Source organism: Neoarius graeffei, chromosome 16 (genome assembly GCF_027579695.1).
Source record: "Neoarius graeffei isolate fNeoGra1 chromosome 16, fNeoGra1.pri, whole genome shotgun sequence".
Classification (NCBI taxonomy): domain Eukaryota; kingdom Metazoa; phylum Chordata; class Actinopteri; order Siluriformes; family Ariidae; genus Neoarius; species Neoarius graeffei.
In genome coordinates this window covers 11,909,871-11,930,543 of record NC_083584.1, presented here as the reverse complement: position 1 = coordinate 11,930,543, position 20,673 = coordinate 11,909,871, and the positions used below count along the sequence as shown (strand labels likewise).

The window sequence follows — 20,673 nt, the reverse complement described above, 5'->3', positions numbered from 1 at the left end:
TGGGAAACCCTGGTGTTTTATTATTTTGAAACTCACCAGCTGACTGATATGGCGCGTTTTAATTGTGCAACAGTAATACAGGGAGTAATGAGTGATTTCGGACACAGGGTGTGAAAGGAAATAAAATTTAAATGTAACACCCCGCCTCACCCCCAAAAACTGTTGTGGGACTCGTAGAAATGAAATAACGGTATAATCAAATGCTCAGGTCCCCCCCTTGCAAGTTAGTGTATTTAAGGCTAAAAATAGATTTCGTGGCTGTTTTCACTTTCACAATTTCTCAGACTTCCTGTGTACATGAAGTATAACGAGCACTTCAGGCTGGGTTTGGGCGATGTGTTGAAAGGAAGACAGCAAAACATTAGTGTTGTGTTTTGAAAAAAGCACGTTTTAAACTTTATTTAATATCTACAACTTTAGATAACAGTGAAACAAGAAGAAGAAGCCTTTATCACATGCACACTCGAGCGCAGTGAAATTTGTCCTCTGCATTTAACCTATCTGAAGCAGCACACACAGCAGTGGGCGGTTATGCTACAGCGCCCCGGGGAAACTGCTTCAGCCCAAGGCCGCCCCATGTTAACTAAACAATGACAAATAAAGCAGTAAGGTAAAATTTAAGTTTATGAAACATTCCACAATGTAAAAATACCCATAAAAAAATTACCATTTTTAAAGCTTTTTGTGCCTGTCCCTTTGTGGCATGGACACCAATAATCATATTGGTTACTTCAAATAAAATTTTTCTGAGACATACAGTACTGTGCCTTAGGCACATGTAAAGAAATGCTGTCTACCAAAAACAGCTTAAAAATAATTAAATGAAATGTTTCGACATTTTAAAAAATACTATAAATAGTGAGCAGTAAGCCATAATAAATCTATCAAATCTAGTGCTGTCAGAAATGTTGCGTTATTAACGCGTTAACTTGACTCAATTTTAACGGCGATAATTTTTTTTATCGCGAGATTAACGCTCTGTGGCATGATGTAGGTTTTTCATAAGTTTTTGAAACTGCCAGGAACTTGGAACAGAGACTTTGGTTAGAAAAACGATAGCAGCTAGACTGTAATGCCACGCCCCGCACAACCAGAGTCTTCTGCGCGCCCCCCCCAAGAATCAGCACGGGCAGGGCGCGCTAGTAGAGCTGGGATTTATGGCTCTTTGATGGGATCCGCATCTTTGTGATCCATTCTTTGAAAAGAGCCGTTCAAAAGACTGGCTAATTTGGCTCTTTTTAAATATTTATTCAGTTTTAAGAAGACAGCGTCTAAAGAAGCCAGATCCCTCTGAACTGTAAACTCAATGCTATCCCAGAAATCCTTCCTGTAATATGCAAATTTGGCCGCCTCTGATTGGACAGCGCGACGCATCAACAGGCAGAAAGTGTAAAAGTACAAAATGTGTTAAGTGAGCTGAAACAGTAAAGATCAGATTCAATGCAATATTTATCAACGAACAACTTAAACTTAATATAATAGTGTACTTTATATTATAATCAAGCATGTCAAGCCTACCGTCACTGTGTAACCTATCTCTCTTTAGTTGTAGACTAACTCAAACAGTAGATCATTTCACTCATGGTTCTCTTGCTAGCCCCGCGCCGGTGCTCGGCTTAGGTTTCACTTTGCAGTGGCTGTGTCAAGACGTGTTATGCTTTGCAATAAAAAAAAAAACATTGGTGCAAAGCAAGCCCATTCACTTTTTTTATGCTGATAAGAGAATTACAATGTTTTTTTTATGTGACAAAAATGTGCGATTAAATTGCGATTAATCGCGAGTTAACTATGACAGTCGCGACATTAATCGCGATTTAAATATTTTAATCGCTTGACAGCACTAATCAAATCAAAGTCCGTTCCCACAACATGTGGCGCATAGGGCGGTGCCGATCTCTGTTTCATAGCCCTCGGCCTGTCGCCTATTACATCGCTAGGGTTACAGTGCGGGGCGGGTCCTCTGGTTACCGCGAGAGTTTGACTTCCCGTTTGCATCAGTATTGCAGCGTGCCTTACCAGGTGGCAGTAGGTACCATTTTTATGATGGTCTTTGGTACGACCCGACCGTGAATAGAACTCGAGGTCTCCTGATCGAGAGGTGGACACGCTAACCACTAGGCCAACTCGCGGTAATAAATCAGTATAACAAAGTCAATATTTGGTGTGGGGCAACCCTTTGCTTGGAAAAAAAATAATAAAAAAAAATAGTCTCCAGTCCAATGAGTGCAGTTTTATGCGGAAATGAGCTGTAGGTTTTACTGAGCATCTTACAGAACCAGCCACAGTTCTTCTGGACACTTTGTCACACTCAGGCCATCCTTAAAAAAAATCCGTTTCCTGTCCACCGGGTGAGCAAAAAAATTTTCAGTCGGGAGGGAGGGATTTTTTTTTTTTAAATATATGGATGGATAAAAAATCGCAATGCTGTGTTTGCTTTTTCTTTCAGTACTTTTTTATTACAAAAGCAGACACGTTTAATAAAATATGACGGTTTAATCAACTGAAACTTGTACAAAAACTTTGTTAGCATTTTAAACGCTGACTGCAACATTTGCAAAACTTTTACAAAGGTACTTAAAATGTCCGACACGCGGACTTTTTGTAGTTCTAAATCGAGCGTTAGGCCTAGTTCGGATGAAATTACACTATTAAAATGATCACTGAATGATTTGTTTTTCTGAATCTTTACTATTTTGTTGTTCGCTAGAATACCGTTTTGCGATTTCACACTTAAGCAAATGTTTGAAAACTCCGGATCTCCTTCCTTCATGGTAGCTGCCATTTTTTTGTGCCGCACGGCGCATGCGCAGAGCTGATTCAGTTCTATATTCTGCACGGAATGCAGGGCTTTCCACAAGCGCCAGCTGCCGGCCATACAGCCGACTACACGATTAAGTCCAGCCGGCTACTTTAATGACTTATTTTTGTAGCCCACAGGCTCTAAATATTAATTTTTGATTTTAATAAAATGAAATGTTTATCTAACGGACTGACAATGTCAAACTGAACCGCACTCATTTAAGTTGTGATTCGTGCTGTTTGTACCGATGATAACCACAAATTCCCCGCCGACTCATTGCTCAAGGGAGAGTAACTCATCCGCGGCCCCGACATGCGGTGTGTGCGCGCGCACTCGGCGGAGGCAGTAGTGTGTCGGGGCCGTCGGAGGGAACAGAAGCAGAGAGAACGCTTATTTTGTCTCCGGTAAACCAGTCTTCTCTCGTTCAATTACGTGCTGGCATCAAAAGACACCGTTGGTTGTAAATGAAGCCAAACTGAGTGGTTGGAGTGTATTTTCATACACAAATGGAGAAATGTTGGCTGAGTGTGTAATTGTGTAGCCCCACTGCAGACCGTTGTCGTTGTTAATTCATAGCATGCTCAGCTGCGTGAATGTGTCATGCACCGAAAATAAGAGATTTACAAGCCAGGAACGCCTCATGATGCAATACGCAAGAAAAGAAAGAAGATTTACTGCCATTTTACTTTGTATTTGAGTAAAGTGAATAAATAAATGGTCTGTGGAAAATACATTTAATCCTGGGAACTGCATGCACAGGAGTTTTTGTGTTTACTCCCCCGGCTGGCTACTTATTTGTCATGGCTGGCTAGTATGAGCCTTAGTGGAAAGCCCTGGGAATGCGGAAATGTCAAGTTCGATTTTAGATTTACGAACCCGTAAAAAATGTTGAAAAACCAGCGTTTAAAAAAAAAAAAATTTCAACCGCACAAACAGCACTCACCCGGCCGGTGGACCGGAAACAGAACATTTTTTCATAATGGCCTCAGCAGACTTGTAGTACTCAAGTCCAGGACTCGAGTCCAACTTGTGCCTTAATTTTAAGGACTTGTGACTTGACTTCGATTTGAGGACTTGGACTTGTGCATTAACTGCACGCGGACTCATAAATTAGAGACGAGGGCTCGGAATTTTTTCTTTATTTTTTTTGTAACGTGCCATAATAATTTGGCATAAGGTATTTATGTCCACGTTAATTTTTGTACTAATTTCGCACAAGTGTCACATCTGCGCGCCTTTGCATCAGAGACTCTTGGGTGCACTGTAAACAACTCGCACCTGCACAGGATTAAGGCTCAGTCACCCTACCGATATAAAAACTGTGAGAAAACACTTACTTTGTGAAGTATTGAGTTGCATTGCTGACACATTACCGAGCCTTATTTCCTTGTTTGGTTTCCTGTTCCCTGATTTCCTGTTCCTTGTCTTTGATTCTGTCGAGTCTACAATAGTCTGTTTGTGCCTCGCTCGACCTATTGCCTGTTTCACCGCCTTATGATTTTGCCTGCCGTTCTGGATTGTTTACCGTCTTCACTAGGGCTGTAACGATACACCCAACTCATGATTCGATTCGTATCGCGATTTTTGACCCACGATTCGATACGCCCACGATTTTTTTAAAATGTTTTTTTAAAGTAGTAAATTTGACTTATTAACATTTACTTACTTACATTAACTATTTAATAACAGATAATTCAGACCACTGCAGAGAATGAGTAATATGTATGCAAAAATGAACAAATGTATATCCAAAGATTTGTTTTATTTCTCAAAATAATACTGTTGAGCCGGAAGCTCTGTTTTTTTCGGTTCTGAAAAAGTCATTTTTCCAAATCGTGTAAATCCGTTAAGATTTTTTTTTGGGGGGGGGTGGCTCTCTCACTGTCTCACTCTCATAGGGCCAATGATTTTCTGTGATCGCGGAAAACAGATGGAAATTACGGAATTTTTATGGTGAAACATTGCTCGCGTGTCAAAATGTGACTGCCGCAGAAGGCTTCCACCCAAGCAGACATGCCTTCAGTGTTGCCAGATATTGCTAATGTTTTCCACCCCAAAATATGTTCAAAACCAGCCAAAAAGCACCTAAAACCGCCCAATCTGGCAACACTGCATGCCTTTCCGGTCAAGTGATTGTGATTGGTTTGTGGCACACCTAGCCAGCCAATGAGCTGCTTGTTTACAGATTCGCTCCCCGCGTCGCAACCAGAATGGCGACCGCTTAAAAGAAATGAATGCTCTGCCAGTGGCGAGTGTGGACGTTGCGTGACTCGCAGAAGATTGTCGCAGGTCAGCGAAAAAACGACTTACTAATAGATATAAAAAAGTAAAAGTAATTTAAGTAAGTTTAAAATGTAATTTAAATAAAAAGTAAAGTATTCATAAATTGAAGTTTGGAAGCGCTTCTGTTTTTGGGCTGAGGAGAAGTTTGAAAGGGTGTACCGCGATTCTGCCTTCTTGTATCGCGATACGGATCATGGCTCTGCGTATCGCGATTTCAATATGCATATCGTTACAGCCCTAGTCTTCACTTGTATTAATAAACACACCTTCTGCCCTTACATCCGTCTCCCAGCCATCTCTGACCGAATACTTCACACTCCCTGATAAAGAGTAGCGCATTCAGCTGTTCATACGCCATGTTCAGGAACAAACACATACCGTCAAATGGTGCAGTTGGAGTCTTGTTCTCGGACTCGACTCGAAATTTCTTTTAATGACTTGGACTTGACTCGGACTTGAACACTGGGGACTCGAGACTGGGCTCGGACTTGAGGTTTAGTGACTCGACTACAACACTGATGCTCAGATCCAAAAACCGTGTGAAGTATTATCAGTATATTTTATTTGGGGTACAACAAGCAAAATTTAAAGTTGTAAATAAAGTTGTGTGAATTCAGTTTTGTTTTCCTCAGTTTATTAAATTAGAACGTATGTATAAGTAAACTTAAAGAAAATTAATTAGATTTATCATTCTCTATCGAAGAACTTCCTCAATCTCACGCCTGCAACTTGTTCAAAATGCTGCCGCCCGCCTTCTCACTAGAACACGAAGGCGAGAACATATAACACCTGTGCTTGCTGCTCTTCACTGGCTCCCCATACGCTACAGGATACATTTTAAGATTCTATTTGTTTTTAAATCCCTACATGGACTGGCACCCTCTTACTTGTCTGACCTCCTAAAAATTCACACCCCCTCCAGTGCCCTCAGGTCAGCCGACCAATTACGCCTAGTTGTACCCCCCTCCAGACTGAAAAGTAGAGGGGACCGAGCCTTCGCAGTCATTGGCCCTAAACTCTGGAACGAGCTTCCACTACATATTCGTTTAGCCCCGTCCTTAGCTGTTTTTAAAACTCATCTCAAAACCCATTTTTATGCCTTGGCTTTTAACTCTGTATAGCTTTTATTTACTTATTTATTCATTTTGTGTTTTTCTTTTAATGTTACATGAGTCTTTTTATTTATTTATTTAAATTCTTACTCCTAGTTAATTATTACTCTAAATTTATTACTGTGCCTTGGTGCCTTTTATTACATGATTTCTTGTTTTAAGATTGCACTGACCTGGGTTGTTGGTCCTTAGTTGTCAGGTCGTGTTGTCATTTCTCTGTGTGTATGGTGTCCTCAAGTTACGTTGTCTGTGTTTTTATGGTGTCCTCAAGTCTTTTTACCTGCTTGTCCAGCACTTTGTTCAGCTGCCTCTGTTGTATTTTAAAGTGCTTTATAAATAAACTTTACTTGACTTGAACTGTTATTTCCATATTCAGACGCTACTCGCAGTGCCTGAGTTCCCATAGAGATGTCCGGCCCCTTAGCTATGGCGTCGTACTTATAACGTGCAAGTGCAAATAACTGTGTGCAAATATTTATGCTGAAATTAAAACTATACAATACCACACCAGGAGCGCACAAAGTACATTACGCATGCACCAAATAAGCTCACCATGTAGTTATGTTACAGAGTCAGGCAGCGTACTACAGAGGGGAACTGAGAAAGCCAAGCACGCTTAACCTGGCAAGCCAGACTAAATGTGAATATTTAGTCTGGCCTCGATCCGTAGACATTTCCGAAGCGGGTAGGAGGAACAAACCGCTGTCTTTCAAACTGTCTCTGTGCGTATAGGCCAACGCTCTGACCAATCAGCGCAACAGTGACTGTGACTGTTGGAATGAGCGGAGAGCCTCTTCCTGCTCATGTTTCAACGAAAACTCCAAGTCTAATTCTTCTAAAACTGATTCCAAAGCAGAGTCAAACGCGCGCTGTTCACTAGCCCGAAGCCATCTTTCCTGTTGTGCTTTCTTCAGCGTCGCGCAGCTTTGTCATCACTCCTGCAAAAGCCCGCCCAAAGAATCCAAACAAAAACCTTGCGTTGTGATTGGCGGGACGATTTGATGCCCGGGGTGTTTTTGTTTATATGGTGCGAGGCTAGACCCATTCGCTAGGCAAAAAATATTTTTGGCCGCTAGGCGGTTGGGTCTCGTTTACTAGGCTAAAGCACGCTCACATCTGGAAGGAAATTTCATACATATATTTTGCAAGCGGGGCGGCACGGTGGTGTAGTGGTTAGCGCTGTCGCCTCACAGCAAGAAGGTCCAGGTTCGAGCCCCGTGGCCGGCGAGGGCCTTTCTGTGCGGAGTTTGCATGTTCTCCCCGTGTCCGCGTGGGTTTCCTCCGGGTGCTCCGGTTTCCCCCACAGTCCAAAGACATGCAGGTTAGGTTAACTGGTGACTCTAAATTGACCGTAGGTGTGAATGGTTGTCTGTGTCTATGTGTCAGCCCTGCGATGACCTGGCGACTTGTCCAGAGTGTACCCCGCCTTTCGCCCGTAGTCAGCTGGGATAGGCTCCAGCTTGCCTGCGACCCTGTAGAAGGATAAAGCGGCTAGAGATGATGAGATGAGATATTTTGCAAGCATTTTCCAGGGAAATGATGAGTGCACCAGAAGGCATGAAAATTTCAGGGGGGGCATGCCCCTAGATCTCCCCAGTATTAGCACATCTTTGGTGTGCCCTGGCGGCTTTGCCGCCGCAAATTCCAGAACCACCTACTCCCTTTTTTTTTTTTCTATTTTAAAAAAGCTTACTACTTCAGATTTTCTGGAGAACCCTGTACGTGTACTGGCTACACCTCTTATTGTAAGCACTTGATCGTTAATCACATGACCATTACGTATGTGTTTTTATATATATATATAATATAGGCTGTACCTGTGCTTAGAACTCCTTGACTTGAGAACAGTCAGTCACATCTCTGACACATCCTTTAAACACTCTATTTTTGTTCTATTTTATTTAATTTTATTTTTTTTACTCTGACTTCGTTTTGGCATGAGATGATAGAAATGAGCAAGCGCTTCCCGTTTCCTGGAGTGTCTTTATACTGAAAGGAAACTCCACAACCTCTTTTCCCATAGGATACAACATAATCTTTGAGTACATATCCGTTCAGACGGGGTGTACTGTGTTACCTGGGCTTACCCTAGATCTCCTCGGGAAGAAAGTTACTGTAACGTCCCCCAGGGAAAAGAAGTGGGAAATATTTTTGAGCTTCCAGTCACACTGGACTTCCTGAGAGAGATTCTCTGACCTCGAAGGTCAACTTGTGGAGAAGAGCTTGATGTGTGTTTATGGGGGGGGGGAGTGGAGAAAGCCTGAAAGATAAACAGAAGCTTGTAGGGCTGAGATCTCAGGGGAGCCGGAGGCTGGTGCGGGATGGGTGTGGGTTGTGTGTGTGTGTGTTTCTCCACTATAGAAGCTGTGGAGGCGGAGTCATATGATGCAGCTAGAGCATCATGAATTTCTCCGGGCTGGAATGTGACACTGTAGTCTTTTGAACATCATGTGAGGCCCAGCACTAAGAACAAGTCCACTTTGTGTGGCTTCTTGCACATGGCTTCAGGTGGTGATACCTTCAACTTTTACTCTTGTTTGCCCCTCATTAGCTACATGCTGATTTGCTTTGGCAGGCCAAATATCTCTAACTTTGTGGCTATTGATGACATTTACCAACAACTTTGGCAAGTGTATGATGGAATGTGGCCTATGACACGTACTTGCATCGGTGGAAAGAAACTCAACCCGACATTCCTTTTTTGTTTTCTGATATTTGACATTCTCCACCACCCAAAGTCAAGATCTTTGTCGAGTCACTCCTAACTGGAGAGCCCTGGCTGTGAGGACGGACAGATATGTGCGAAATGAGTCTCAGCGGCCCTGCTGCTGCTCAAACTTAGGTATGAAAAGCAGATTTTTATTGCCATGTGACTGTCATTTGAATAAGCCTGATAGATTTGCTTTGAGAAAGCAAAGAGCTTTTTTTCATGTCTGAGGACACTCATGAGGAGAAGGATGAGGCCTGTGACCCCAGGACAGGTTGTGAAAGGGGATGGGGAGGGTTCTGGACTTCCTGCCCATGGCATGCCTCATGGCTTTATCGTTGCCATCTCTTTTGGCCCACCCTGATCCCTGGAGACAGGTGCAGAACTGTAATCAGAGCTACTGACTAACAAGGCCATTTCTCACTGGAGGTGCACGCAGAAAGGACGACATGGCTGCGCGGACTATGTAGCGGAGAGAAGGCGGCATAACACGACGACGTAGAGGTACAGCTCCGGCGGTCTAACGGAGGTGGGAAAGTGAGGCCGTTTGAGCCAAAGGTGGAGTTGCGCAAGAAGGGAACCTGATTGGTATTCCAATACGTCATCGAATTGCTATCATCTTTGGATGTAAAACTCCACTTCTGTCAAGTTTGGACACCTCCAGGCGAAGTGAAACGCAAGCTCGGGGATGTCAGTGCTGCAGAGATTAGCAGGCAGACTCTTCCACCATGCTGGTCCCTGTCTCGGCGATGTGGATGCTGGTGAGGGCAGTCGACACCATTCCCAGGATGACCCAGAAGACTTTGTCTGTAGGGAGTGGCTCAGTTTAGAGAGTATGCTTGGAGAGGTGGAGCCCAACGACGTGCCGAGGCGACTCGTGACTGGGTGGGACGGTGGAAGGAGAAGCCGAACAAGAGGTTGGGTTTTTGGGGAGATGTATGATAAAGATCAAGTCTTGGAGTTCTTGTGTGATTGTGGCGTTTTGGCAATCTAGCTGCTTGGTTAGCGTTGGTGGAAACCTTCTGTAGGTCAGGGTGTTGTAGAGAGGATTAGATTATTTTAATACACTTTGCAGTTGAAGCCCAGTGGACTCATGTGGCTCTGCCAACACACACACAAACGTCTTTTTATTCACTGTCTGATGTTTGCTCTGTTGCCTGGTGTTGGCTGTTTCACGTAAGAGTTCCAGTGAGGCTGTGTGTCTGTCTCCCATGGAGATCTGTCAGTGTGTCCTGTTTTCTGGACCCTCCCTCTGTTCCTTTCAGCTGGACAAGGTGCTCTCCATCCGTCATTTCATCAGCGCCTGTAGGATTTTGTCCAAAACTCACTCTTGTCCTTAATCAGCAAGCACTTTTTTTTTTCCTTTGAGCTACCAGTTGTAAGTCAAAGGTCCTTTCAGCTCAGGTCTCACTCTATTTATGATTTGTATACTTCCCCAAATATAACCATGGTCACACGTTTTGTAACCCACGGATGCCTTTTGTTTGCAGGCCTTCAGCCTGTGATTTGATGTGCTGTCAAGGTGGAGCACTTACAGCATCTATAAATATATCTGTGGCTTACAGTCCATGGTAACTTGGGCATCTGTTTTGTTGTTCGTCCTCGATTGGCATCCTGAACTCCATTTAAAAATGGGGTCGAATTACTTAAAGGCATAGTTTGGGAAAAGAAAGGAAATGGGCACAATTTCCAACCTTCTCTGAGACCACGGTTAAGGTTCAACGGTTTTGGTTTGTTTTGCACAGGAGCCTCAAGGTTAATGTTGGTAAACTGCTGAGTATTTTCAATCTTTGTGCTTCAAACTGTTCTGTAGCACCAACAGTCTTTGTTTTGGGTATCTGAGCTCCAAGTGGAACTACACTGTTCTGCATAACCCTTCTACTTTCTGCTATAATTCCACCTTCAGACTTTGTGCAGCAGGGCCAAGGGTTTATAGGTTACAGCGAGTCTGACTGTGTCCTGATCCACATCATTAAGACACTGAAGAGCGAGAGGTGGTCTGATTTATTTAGATTTTTGGGTGTGGATAAATTTCTGTATGCTTTTTATAATTGGTATAATAGTTTATAAAAAGTCCACCTTGGTTTTAGTGTAGTGTTGCTACCAAGACGTCCTCTATGTGGTCAAAGGGCAGCTGGACATAAGAGGTGTACAGTTATACCAGTGGACGCGTGTTTGTGGACGTAGGGATGCGCACACTACAAAAGCAATTGCTGATTAAAGCTATGCTCTTTTTTTTTTTTTTTTTTTTTTTTTAAACCTGGAGAGATCTCTAACGAAGCGCTCTCGATCCGTAAATCTTAAGTTTTTACAAGAGCTATCTTGATAGATGGTGCCTGAGCATCTGGTTGTCTCTGCACTGTTTTGTGAAAAGAGGAGTGAAGATTCTGTTCTGGAAAGAGAACTACAGGCATGATGGAAGGAAATGCAGCTTTATTTTATTTATTTATTGGTACAGTGTGTCTCCAGGAATTGTTGTTTGTTTTTGCTCAACCAGCCATTTTGGTTTGACGAATAATGGTGTGTAAGGGGTTCCCAGTCCAGGGGTCACTTGGTTTTGCAAATGGACTCGTGAAAGAAATCATCTCTTTTTTTTGATTTATCAGTTTATTACTATTACCTAGATATGAATTTAGAGTTACTGGGTGTGGCATTCAAACAAGCCTCAGTTTTAATGCGCGTCCTGGTTTAGTCTTTCTCTCTGTCCTGATGCGCTGCATTCGCATAAGAGTTCAGCGATTTAAGTGAACAAGTTTCTCCATCCGTCTACATCCGCTAGATCCTCAACATCACTGAGTGCGTTTACATGCACATAGAGAAAATCGAATTTCTGCCGTAGCTCGACTGAAATCGAAGTTCTAAATGCCATGGAAACACCTTAGCTCGGCTGAACTCGAACCGAACTGGATTTCTCGTAATCGAGCTACGCGACCTAGATTATGCGATTGTAGCTGAGCTACTTGGTGCATGTAAACCCTATCGAGCTACGTAGTCGAGCTACTTACTTCAGCACTGCCCCTTCCGGGAGTGACGAGACCACAAGCGGGAAACACAACAGCCTCGGTCGGCATGACAACAGTAGTAGCGAGCAGCAGAAGAGGTCAGGAGGAACAAGGAGAACGAACGAACGAAGAGAAAATGGCGAGCAGAACACGGAACTGATAACTTTGTTTATACTCTTGAATAGCTCTTCATGACGACAACCAGAAGTGTACGAACACGATGGGGCGTGTAGCGCCACCTGTGGCTCAGGTGCACAATGTACCTCACACAATAGCTCGATTTCCTTGTGTGCATGTAGGATTGGATTTCTCTGGCACCCCTGCTGGGACCCTTAGCTCGATTACCGACAGCAGCTCGATTTGGATGTGCATGTAAGCGCTCTGACTGGAACAGCAGAAGTCAAAAAACAAATAATAAACTGGAAAAGCTTTATCGAAAATGGATTTGCAAACATGACTTAAGCGTAGATACGTGTGTGTGTGTGTGTGTATTACTGATACCCCTTTTCCACCAAATCAGTTCCAGGGCTGGTTCAGGGCCAGTGCTGGTTTACAACTTGTTCAACTTGTGAGCCAGCTGAGAACCAGTTTGCTTTTCCATAGGTCGCGGTGCTAAGGGAAGCCACGTCATTATGTTGCTGTATACGTCAGTTACGTCGCTACGTTTGCATAAACCTTGGCACGAATATCGAAGCAAAAACAACACGGAAGAAGCAGCAACAACAATAATAATAATGGATGACTTCGCGTTTGTACAGCTGCTACTTCTCGTCGCTTAAAAATGGCAATCTTTCGCGGTCTTGTTATTGTTGTTGGTCTTAACAACTCTGCCCCCCGCTGACGTAAGCGGTTCTTTCCTCTGGCCCAGCAGAGAGTTGGTGCTAGCCTGGAACCGGTTTTTCTGGCCCCAGAGCCAGTTCTTTGTCAGTTGAAACAGAAAACCCGGTTCCAGCGCTCGAAACTAACGGTGTCCCGGGGACCATAAAAAATGTCATCGGGACACAAAATTATCATATCTGGGACAATCCCGGGACAATGGAAAAAAATAGATCTAGAAAAAAAGTTGTACATTAATATTATTTACAAAGCCGTAACACATACGTCGACATTCACCTAATTTGTCAATTTTAATTTTAAAACGTTAACAGCGAAAAATACATAGTAGCTACACTTTCGATGCACCTGCATCCGTAGGCTACAGAGCAGCGCATTCTGTTCGAGAATCTTCGGCCGGAGTCCGCATTATATGGACTTGGAATGGAATTGCTAGCGCACACGCTGCGCCGACTCTTGCCAGAACAAAAATGCTGAAGTGGTTGAAGCGGACCGACCGCGGGGAAGAAACTGAAAGCCCAGACATAACGTCTCCGGGACCTTCAGGATCCAAAGCGTCATCGCCTGGTCTGCAGGCAACGCTAGCAACTGAATGAACTTAATGAACACTGTTAAACACGTTATAAAATACAACAGGAATGATGTGGATGATATTGACGGAAGATACCGTTCAACAGAATAAGTGAGTTTTCTTGGTGTCTTTCTAGTTCAGAAAGTTTAGTCAGTCAGCAGCACAACTAGGCTCGGACCTGGCACTATGCTGATGTTGCTAACATTTGCACCCGGCAGCGAAAGTTCATAAAAATGGATAACGGAAAGTTCATAAAAATGGATAACGGAAAGTTCATAAAAATGGATAACGGTAATGGTGAAAATGATAAGTTGGCCTTATAAGTGCCAACAGATATTCAAGGTATAAGTAGATGAAATGAACATAAAAGGGGTCTTATTTAAAGTGTACTGCAGATGTAGGGAGTTGAAACATTTTCTGAATGAGCTAGTTGGCCCCTTTAAATAAACGGGTATCTATTCATACAGTGAGATCGCCAAAGTTTAATAAACTGAAAATGCAATAACTGTAATTTTGAAGTAGATGATGTATAGGACATGTGTCGCTTGTGTCTTGTGACTTATTGTAAAAATGATATAAAGGGTTCAAAATTGCATAGTTACAAATATAATAGTAACTTCATATGATAATATTAACCACTGGTTATTTCAGAGAGGAAAAAAATGGGGACACTATTGCTTCCATTCGGGACAATACAACACAGAATTCGGGACCACTGGGGGACACAAAGAAAAAAAGTTAATTTCGAGCCCTGCCCGGTTCCAAACTAAGCACTGGCCCCGAACCAGCCCTGGAACTGCTTTGGTGGAAAAGGGGCATGAGAGATGATGCAATGTTTTAAATGCTGCAGCGTTTATGGTTGCTCGTATCACTAATACTGGTGTGGTGTGTGTGGTTTTTTTTTTTTTTTTTTTAAATGATAAATAAATACTTTTCAGTTACCAAACTTTAGCTGAGCTCAGAATAATTGCAGTCAGGTATCATTTTATTTATTTATTTATTTATTTATTTATTTTTTGAGCAATTAACTGTCAAACACCATTTAAAGAGAAATTATAGCGGGACCGGAGAGATGGTTACAGACGTCAGAAATAAGGCAGAGGACGACGCTGGTGATTTAGCATGGAGAGGATCATATAAGAGGATCTCTTTCTCTCAACTTTTTTTTTTTGCACTCTTTTCTGCTTTCCAGTTTCCCTTTTAACTCGCTCTTTGTTTTTGCCCTGCAAATGAGCACTGCTCTTTATTTCCTTTATGCATGACTCTCTGCAGAGGGGGGGAGGTTTGGCACTGCTGCTTGATGGCCTTTTTCCACCAGCAGTACTCCGGTGTCTAATCTGGAGCCATTCCATGTTGCCCCCCCCCCACTGTTCTGGGTGGTCACTTCAGCTCTGTTCCAGCAACAAAATCCTAAAAGAATAAGAAATTCAAGAGCTTGGAGAGCTTTTTTTATTTTCCATGGTGTTCATTTTGCCACCGTGCCAACAGCTTGGCCCGATCAAGCGATTAAAATAAAATGCCAGCAATGTGGAAAGTGCAGATTTCATAAATATGGATAAAATCAGAAGTGGCACACAGTGAAGTTGTAGCATGTGTTTCCCCTCGCTTGAAGTTAATAAAACAAAAATGCAGCTTGTGTTTTACTGAGAAACCGCGAAACGTAAACTCTCCCTGTCCTGGAGATGTCAAAGGTTAAAGCTGAACAGAATCGGAGACGACTCCTACAATGGTAAAGTGCGTGTTCTGGACCAATTTCGTGTTTTTTTTTTTTTTTTTTTTTTAAATATGAAAGTATGTCCCTTTACACACTCATCCAGAAGGGTAATTTTGTATAAAGCCATCTGTCTAGCGCAGAAAAAAATAAAATAAAATGCGTCTGGAAAAATCCCAAGGGAGTCTGGAGCCAGATTCGTGACGTCACCTGCGGAAGCGCCAGCAGGCTGCGCGAGCTTTGCACGGTTTCAGTGCACAGCCTGTGTAGACCAAGCGCTCCCATTTCTCTCTCATTGTCCGGTCTTTTGGGAAACGATGAGTACTAATCCCATCAGGATTGGTGTTGCTACACCCTCCTACGATACATCTGTTAACCATTTTAATAATTACGCAATAACGTTGAAGAAATTTGCAGAAAACCACCAGGTCGTTTTCTCATAAACAAACCAGTGCTGACGTAGGATTCAGAAGGAGGTGTCCCGCAGATGACGACGTCACGAAAATCAATGTTTCCCAGGAAATCCAAATGGCAAGTTTTTTCAGAGGTGGACCAATTCGCCTCAAATGGCTTGATTTTTCAACTGAATTTTTCTGGTATTGCGCAAGGTGAAAAAATGCAGAGAATGCAGAATGTTAGATATTTGACCAAAGGTTTAATATAAAATAGGAGAATTATATTGATCTTGCTCCTGAATTTACTCGTGATATGCACTTTAAATGTACATCTCCTTCCAGAAAACTTTCCCAACACTTGTGATTTTGCAGCTGCTTTATTGTTAAAGAAAACGAATCGACACCTTCCGACCAATCAGCGCGGAGAATTTGGTAGAAATTTGGCACAATCCGATTTGACCTTTTCGGTCGGTGTCATGGCGAGGCTCGGTCTCCCGGAGCTGCACTGATTGATTCGTACGATTGATCATAAACTCCAAAGAGTAGAGGATGACGGGTGTGTGATCATTCTGTCTCTCACACATGTACGCGTTTTGATTATACAGCCACTCACAAATCCTCACTACCTGTCAGCTCGTAGGGCGAAGTTTTGTTTGTTTGTTTGTTTCCCGTCACATTGGAAATAATCTGTTATGGTGGCCGCGCCACTCCTCTTGGTGACTGGGCCCCTGTTGTGATCAATATAGTCGTGCATGTGTGTGAGAGAGAAACAGCGCAGTGTGTGCAGAATAAATATTGATACAAATGGAGCACGGGTTCAATTGATCCGCCTGGGTGGCGAGTGTGAGAGACCCAGCATCGCGGCTCAGACTGGACGTCCATGTAGGAGCCATGAGGCTGTTTTAACGAAGAAGACGAGGAGGAAGGACGCATAGTGTGTTCATGTGTGACCGTAAGAGCTCCAGGAGGTACGGTGGGAAGAGGGGGGAGTCATCGTCGACGTCATTGTGTCAAGCTTCCGAGGCAGCGCCGGGAGGGTCGGAGGGTCCGGCGGTGCTGGGTGAAGGTGAGGGAGGAGAGCTTCTAGGCTTCTCAGCTTCTTATGCAAGTCTGGAAATGTATGGAATGTAAAGGCGCTTTACCAAAAAAAAAACCACGCATATCTAGTTTTTAAATCTGTTAATAAATAAAAATCCATCACTGCTGAGTTTTGGGCGAGAGAACATGATCGGACATGACGCTTCCTTCTGTCATTTCAGACTTTGTTTGGTGAAATTTTTTTTTTTATATGAATGTAATATTATGTCGTGGTAAAAGTTTGTTTAGGACAGATTTATCATTTCTTGCTACAAGAGTTCAGATGTTTGGGTTGTTTTTAAATTCAGCGTTGCTTTTTCTTGGTGTGCTTCAGCGCTCATCAGAAAGGAGGAATCGTGACTCTCTGTTTTGTAAATGTTGTGCTGACGGTAATGTTGATGTGATAAATTGTCATGATGCACTTCACCAGGATCATGAGGTGTGGCGTTGTGGGTGGGTTTTCTCATCTAATCTCATCTCATCTCATTATCTGTAGCCGCTTTATCCTTCTACAGGGTCGCAGGCAAGCTGGAGCCTATCCCAGCTGACTACGGGCGAAAGGCGGGGTACACCCTGGACAAGTCGCCAGGTCATCACAGGGCTGACACATAGACACAGACAACCATTCACACTCACATTCACACCTACGCTCAATTTAGAGTCACCAGTTAACCTAACCTGCATGTCTTTGGACTGTGGGGGAAAACGGAGCACCCGGAGGAAACCCACGTGGACACGGGGAGAACATGCAAACTCAACACAGAAAGGCCCTCGTTGGCCCCGGGGCTCGAACCCAGGACCTTCTTGCTGTGAGGCGACAGCGCTAACCACTACACCACCGTGCCACCCGGGGTTTTCTTTTAAAAAAATTTTTTTTGGGGGGGGCAATAAAATGACATTGGAATTTTTACGCTTTTCAGTTTTAAAGTAACTTACTTTTGTAGATAAATGATTTTCTTCAGATTTTTGCTTTACGTGACGGTGTTTTGATGGCGGTTTGTTTTGTGCCTTCAAGTATTGTTTTTTTTTTTTTTCCTCCCTCCCTGTCTCATATCAACTCATCCATAAGTTACACAAATGCTGAAATGGAATTGGATTAGAAGTTGAAGGTGGTATTATTATTATTATTATTATTATTATAAAATCTCTTCCCACCCCTCCTGATGGATTGAGAGATTTTGGATGGTGGATTTTTCTGTCTGTCTCTCTATCTAGAAGTCGTCTTTTTTTTTTTTTTTTTTTTTTTAAAGGTGTCATTGCATCGTTTTTTCATTAATCGTGCGGTGGTCTCTAGTATGAATGAATGCCCTGTGAGCCGGTTTTGGTGGAAAAAATGCTGTGGTTCTCCTGTTTCAGGCTGTTCTAGTTTGGTGGAGGAGTGGGTGGTGGGAGAACGACAGGATTTCAGCTCTTCCTCATTAATATACATGACATGTAAACGTGTTACCTCTGATTGGCTTAACAGCATGTGACGCTCCCTCCAGTGGGTCAGAACAAGCGGATGTGGGTGTCTTTTGTAAAAACTGTTTTGATTGGCTATTATGGTCTCGACATCGATGTTTTGACCAATAACAATGTAGATAACACGAATTTTACATCACGTTCAACGAGATTTAAACGAGACTAAAGATGGTGACTTACAAATAATGTGCAAACATCGTTGGAGTTAATAAAGTTTGAACAGCATGAAGGAATATACCCCAACCCCCCGAAATTAATAAAAAAATTTCTTAACGGATTTGGCATAATATAAAAAGGTCGTTTTTTACTCAGAAAAAGCGGAAAAAACTCATCCCCGCCGAGCTTGTGACCATGTCATGCACGCTAACGTGGAGAATATGAACATGCTATTTTGTAACAAAAAGTTCATGTTTTACTTCCAGCTTGTGAGCTGGTGGTCGATCGTCTTGACGGCACAGATCCAGGGATTAAAAACAACCTCGAAGCAAAACCACTACTGAAGGCACCGAAGTTTGAAAAGTCACTGTGGTTGAAATGATCAGAACACAGTACTAACGCTGCATTATACTTCGCTGGTGGTGTTCCAAAGATAAATTCCAAACAGTTCTTCTTCAGCTCTTCTATCTTGGGCAAGAAATGCAACGTTGATGTGTTACTGTGACAAATAACACAGGCACAAACTTGTTCAGACATGTTTTCAGCTTGCTGTTAGGTCCTCTTCGTTAGCTACTGACGAGATGGGCTCTGCTATCTCTCCTCGCGCTTAAATCCGAACTTTCTTCCCGTGGGCGGTCGCAAGCCAAGGTGGGCGAGGCCATGAATTCTAATTTTCGAAGTGACGCAAGTTCGTAGGGTTTTTTCGGATTCGCTCATTTTTCCGACTATTTTCTTTCATAAACTAATACAGGGAACGGGAGTAGAATTACATTTTCGCATGCATATGCAACTCGGAGTGAACTATGGTATTTCAAAGAGCCAGTATTAAACGTTTGTGGTGGAAGGGCGCCTTTAAGGTCTGCGTTTGATTTTTGGAAATTCGACGACATCCTGTCATGATTCACTTGACAACTGAATACTGGAATAGTTCAGGAAGAGTCCGGGAAAAGTTATTTCCTCCCCCCGCTGTTTTTTTTTTTTTTTTATCAGAATGTTTCTTCTGTATCTTCTACTAAACATTTTCACGCCGCTGGAAAAAAGCACTTACTGAGGTATTAGTGAAAAAATTCCTGACTCTGCTCTGGCTGACTTCTTTTTGGACATATTCCTATCTGAGCAGAGCAGCTTGCGATGTGTGTGCTGTAGTTAGTGCAAAAATATTGGTGCTGTGGCATGACTTTCTCTGGGGTGTGTGGGTTTTTTATTTATTTATTTTTTTTGGGGGGAGGCGTCAACTTTGGTCTCTGGTTGCTGTTCCCTTTTCCTTTTATCTGAATTGAGTAGAAATGTCAGAACTTGGCCTTGTAAAGAACCGTGAGAGAGAGAGAGAGAGAGAGAGAGGGAAGCAGTTGAGCTAGAGGAAGAGGCTTGGTCCTGAGAGCACCAAACTGCAGGGGAAGTTATGGCTGTAGTGTGTGAATGGCAGATAACATCTCATGCTTTCACTCAGACTGTGTGCGCACGTGCTCTTTACATGTGTGCTTTGCAAGCGTATGCGTGTTGCTGTGTGGAGTTGAAATACTTCTCTCAGGCTTTGTCCAGACTCTCGCTCCAGAGATCGTGTCCCCCGAGAGTCCGAAGCAGCCTGGCAAATGGGGAAGGGCCGGGACTCGCGGCGTTCCCACACAGCCATTAGTCCAATAAAGATAAGGGGGGGTGGGTGCACTTCTTTGTGTGTGTGTACACTATCAGGCACACCTAATAACTAACTCGATATAGTTTAAGGTTTTGATGATGATGCTGGTTTTTTTTTATATATATATATATATATATATATATATATATATATATATATATATATATATATATATATAAATAAAATAAAATACACACACACAGAGGGCACCAGCTGCTATTGATTTGACTGTCGTGGTGGGAACAGGAAGTGTTGGTGTGTGTGAGAGAGCTCAGATTAGAGATGATTATGCGTTTGGAATTGGGAAGTCGGAGCTCAGAATCTCATCATTCTCAACATGTCAAGCTACAAATTGGGGAAAAACCAAAATGGACGCCTCTACTTCGTGCTTATTGGTCATTAATATGTCTCTGTTTCAGAACTGAAATTACTTGTCATATTAATCGTTATCACCACGGCGCCGCTGGATTCTCTAGTTTTCTGTTACAGCAGTGCAGGATTATATTAATGCACTCATCCTAATGGTTTTAATTGTTTCACTGATTGATGTTTTCTGTAAGGAGACGTTTACTGAAGGAGTCTCCAGTGTCAGCGCAGGAGGTTTTCTGACATCTTCAGGACAGAGGAGTTTACACTTTTGTGCTTTCCCCGAAACGTGAACTTTTTTGTGTGGGGGGATGGTGAGGGAGCGACTGTTTATAGCTGCTGTAGTGTAAGTGAGAACAGGACGTAACTGGTTTCACAGGGGTTCCACAACATTAAAGGTAGCTATAAATAGATAAGAAATACAATATATTGTTCTCAATTTCAGAATTGAGGAATAAAACACTTTGGGATGAGCTGTTGTAGGAAAAGTGTGTGTGTTTGTGTGTTGCTAGATTTCATTTGTTTAAACGTGTCTCTCTCTCTCTCTCTCTCTCTCTCCACA

The 20,673-nt window shown here is 42.8% G+C and overlaps 1 protein-coding gene across 1 annotated transcript in view; it reads left to right on the top strand.

The window, feature by feature from the left end:
- The window catches only part of prkacaa (protein kinase, cAMP-dependent, catalytic, alpha, genome duplicate a), a 74,607-nt gene that overhangs the window by 6,698 nt on the left and 47,236 nt on the right, over positions 1-20,673 (top strand). The window lies entirely within an intron of this gene.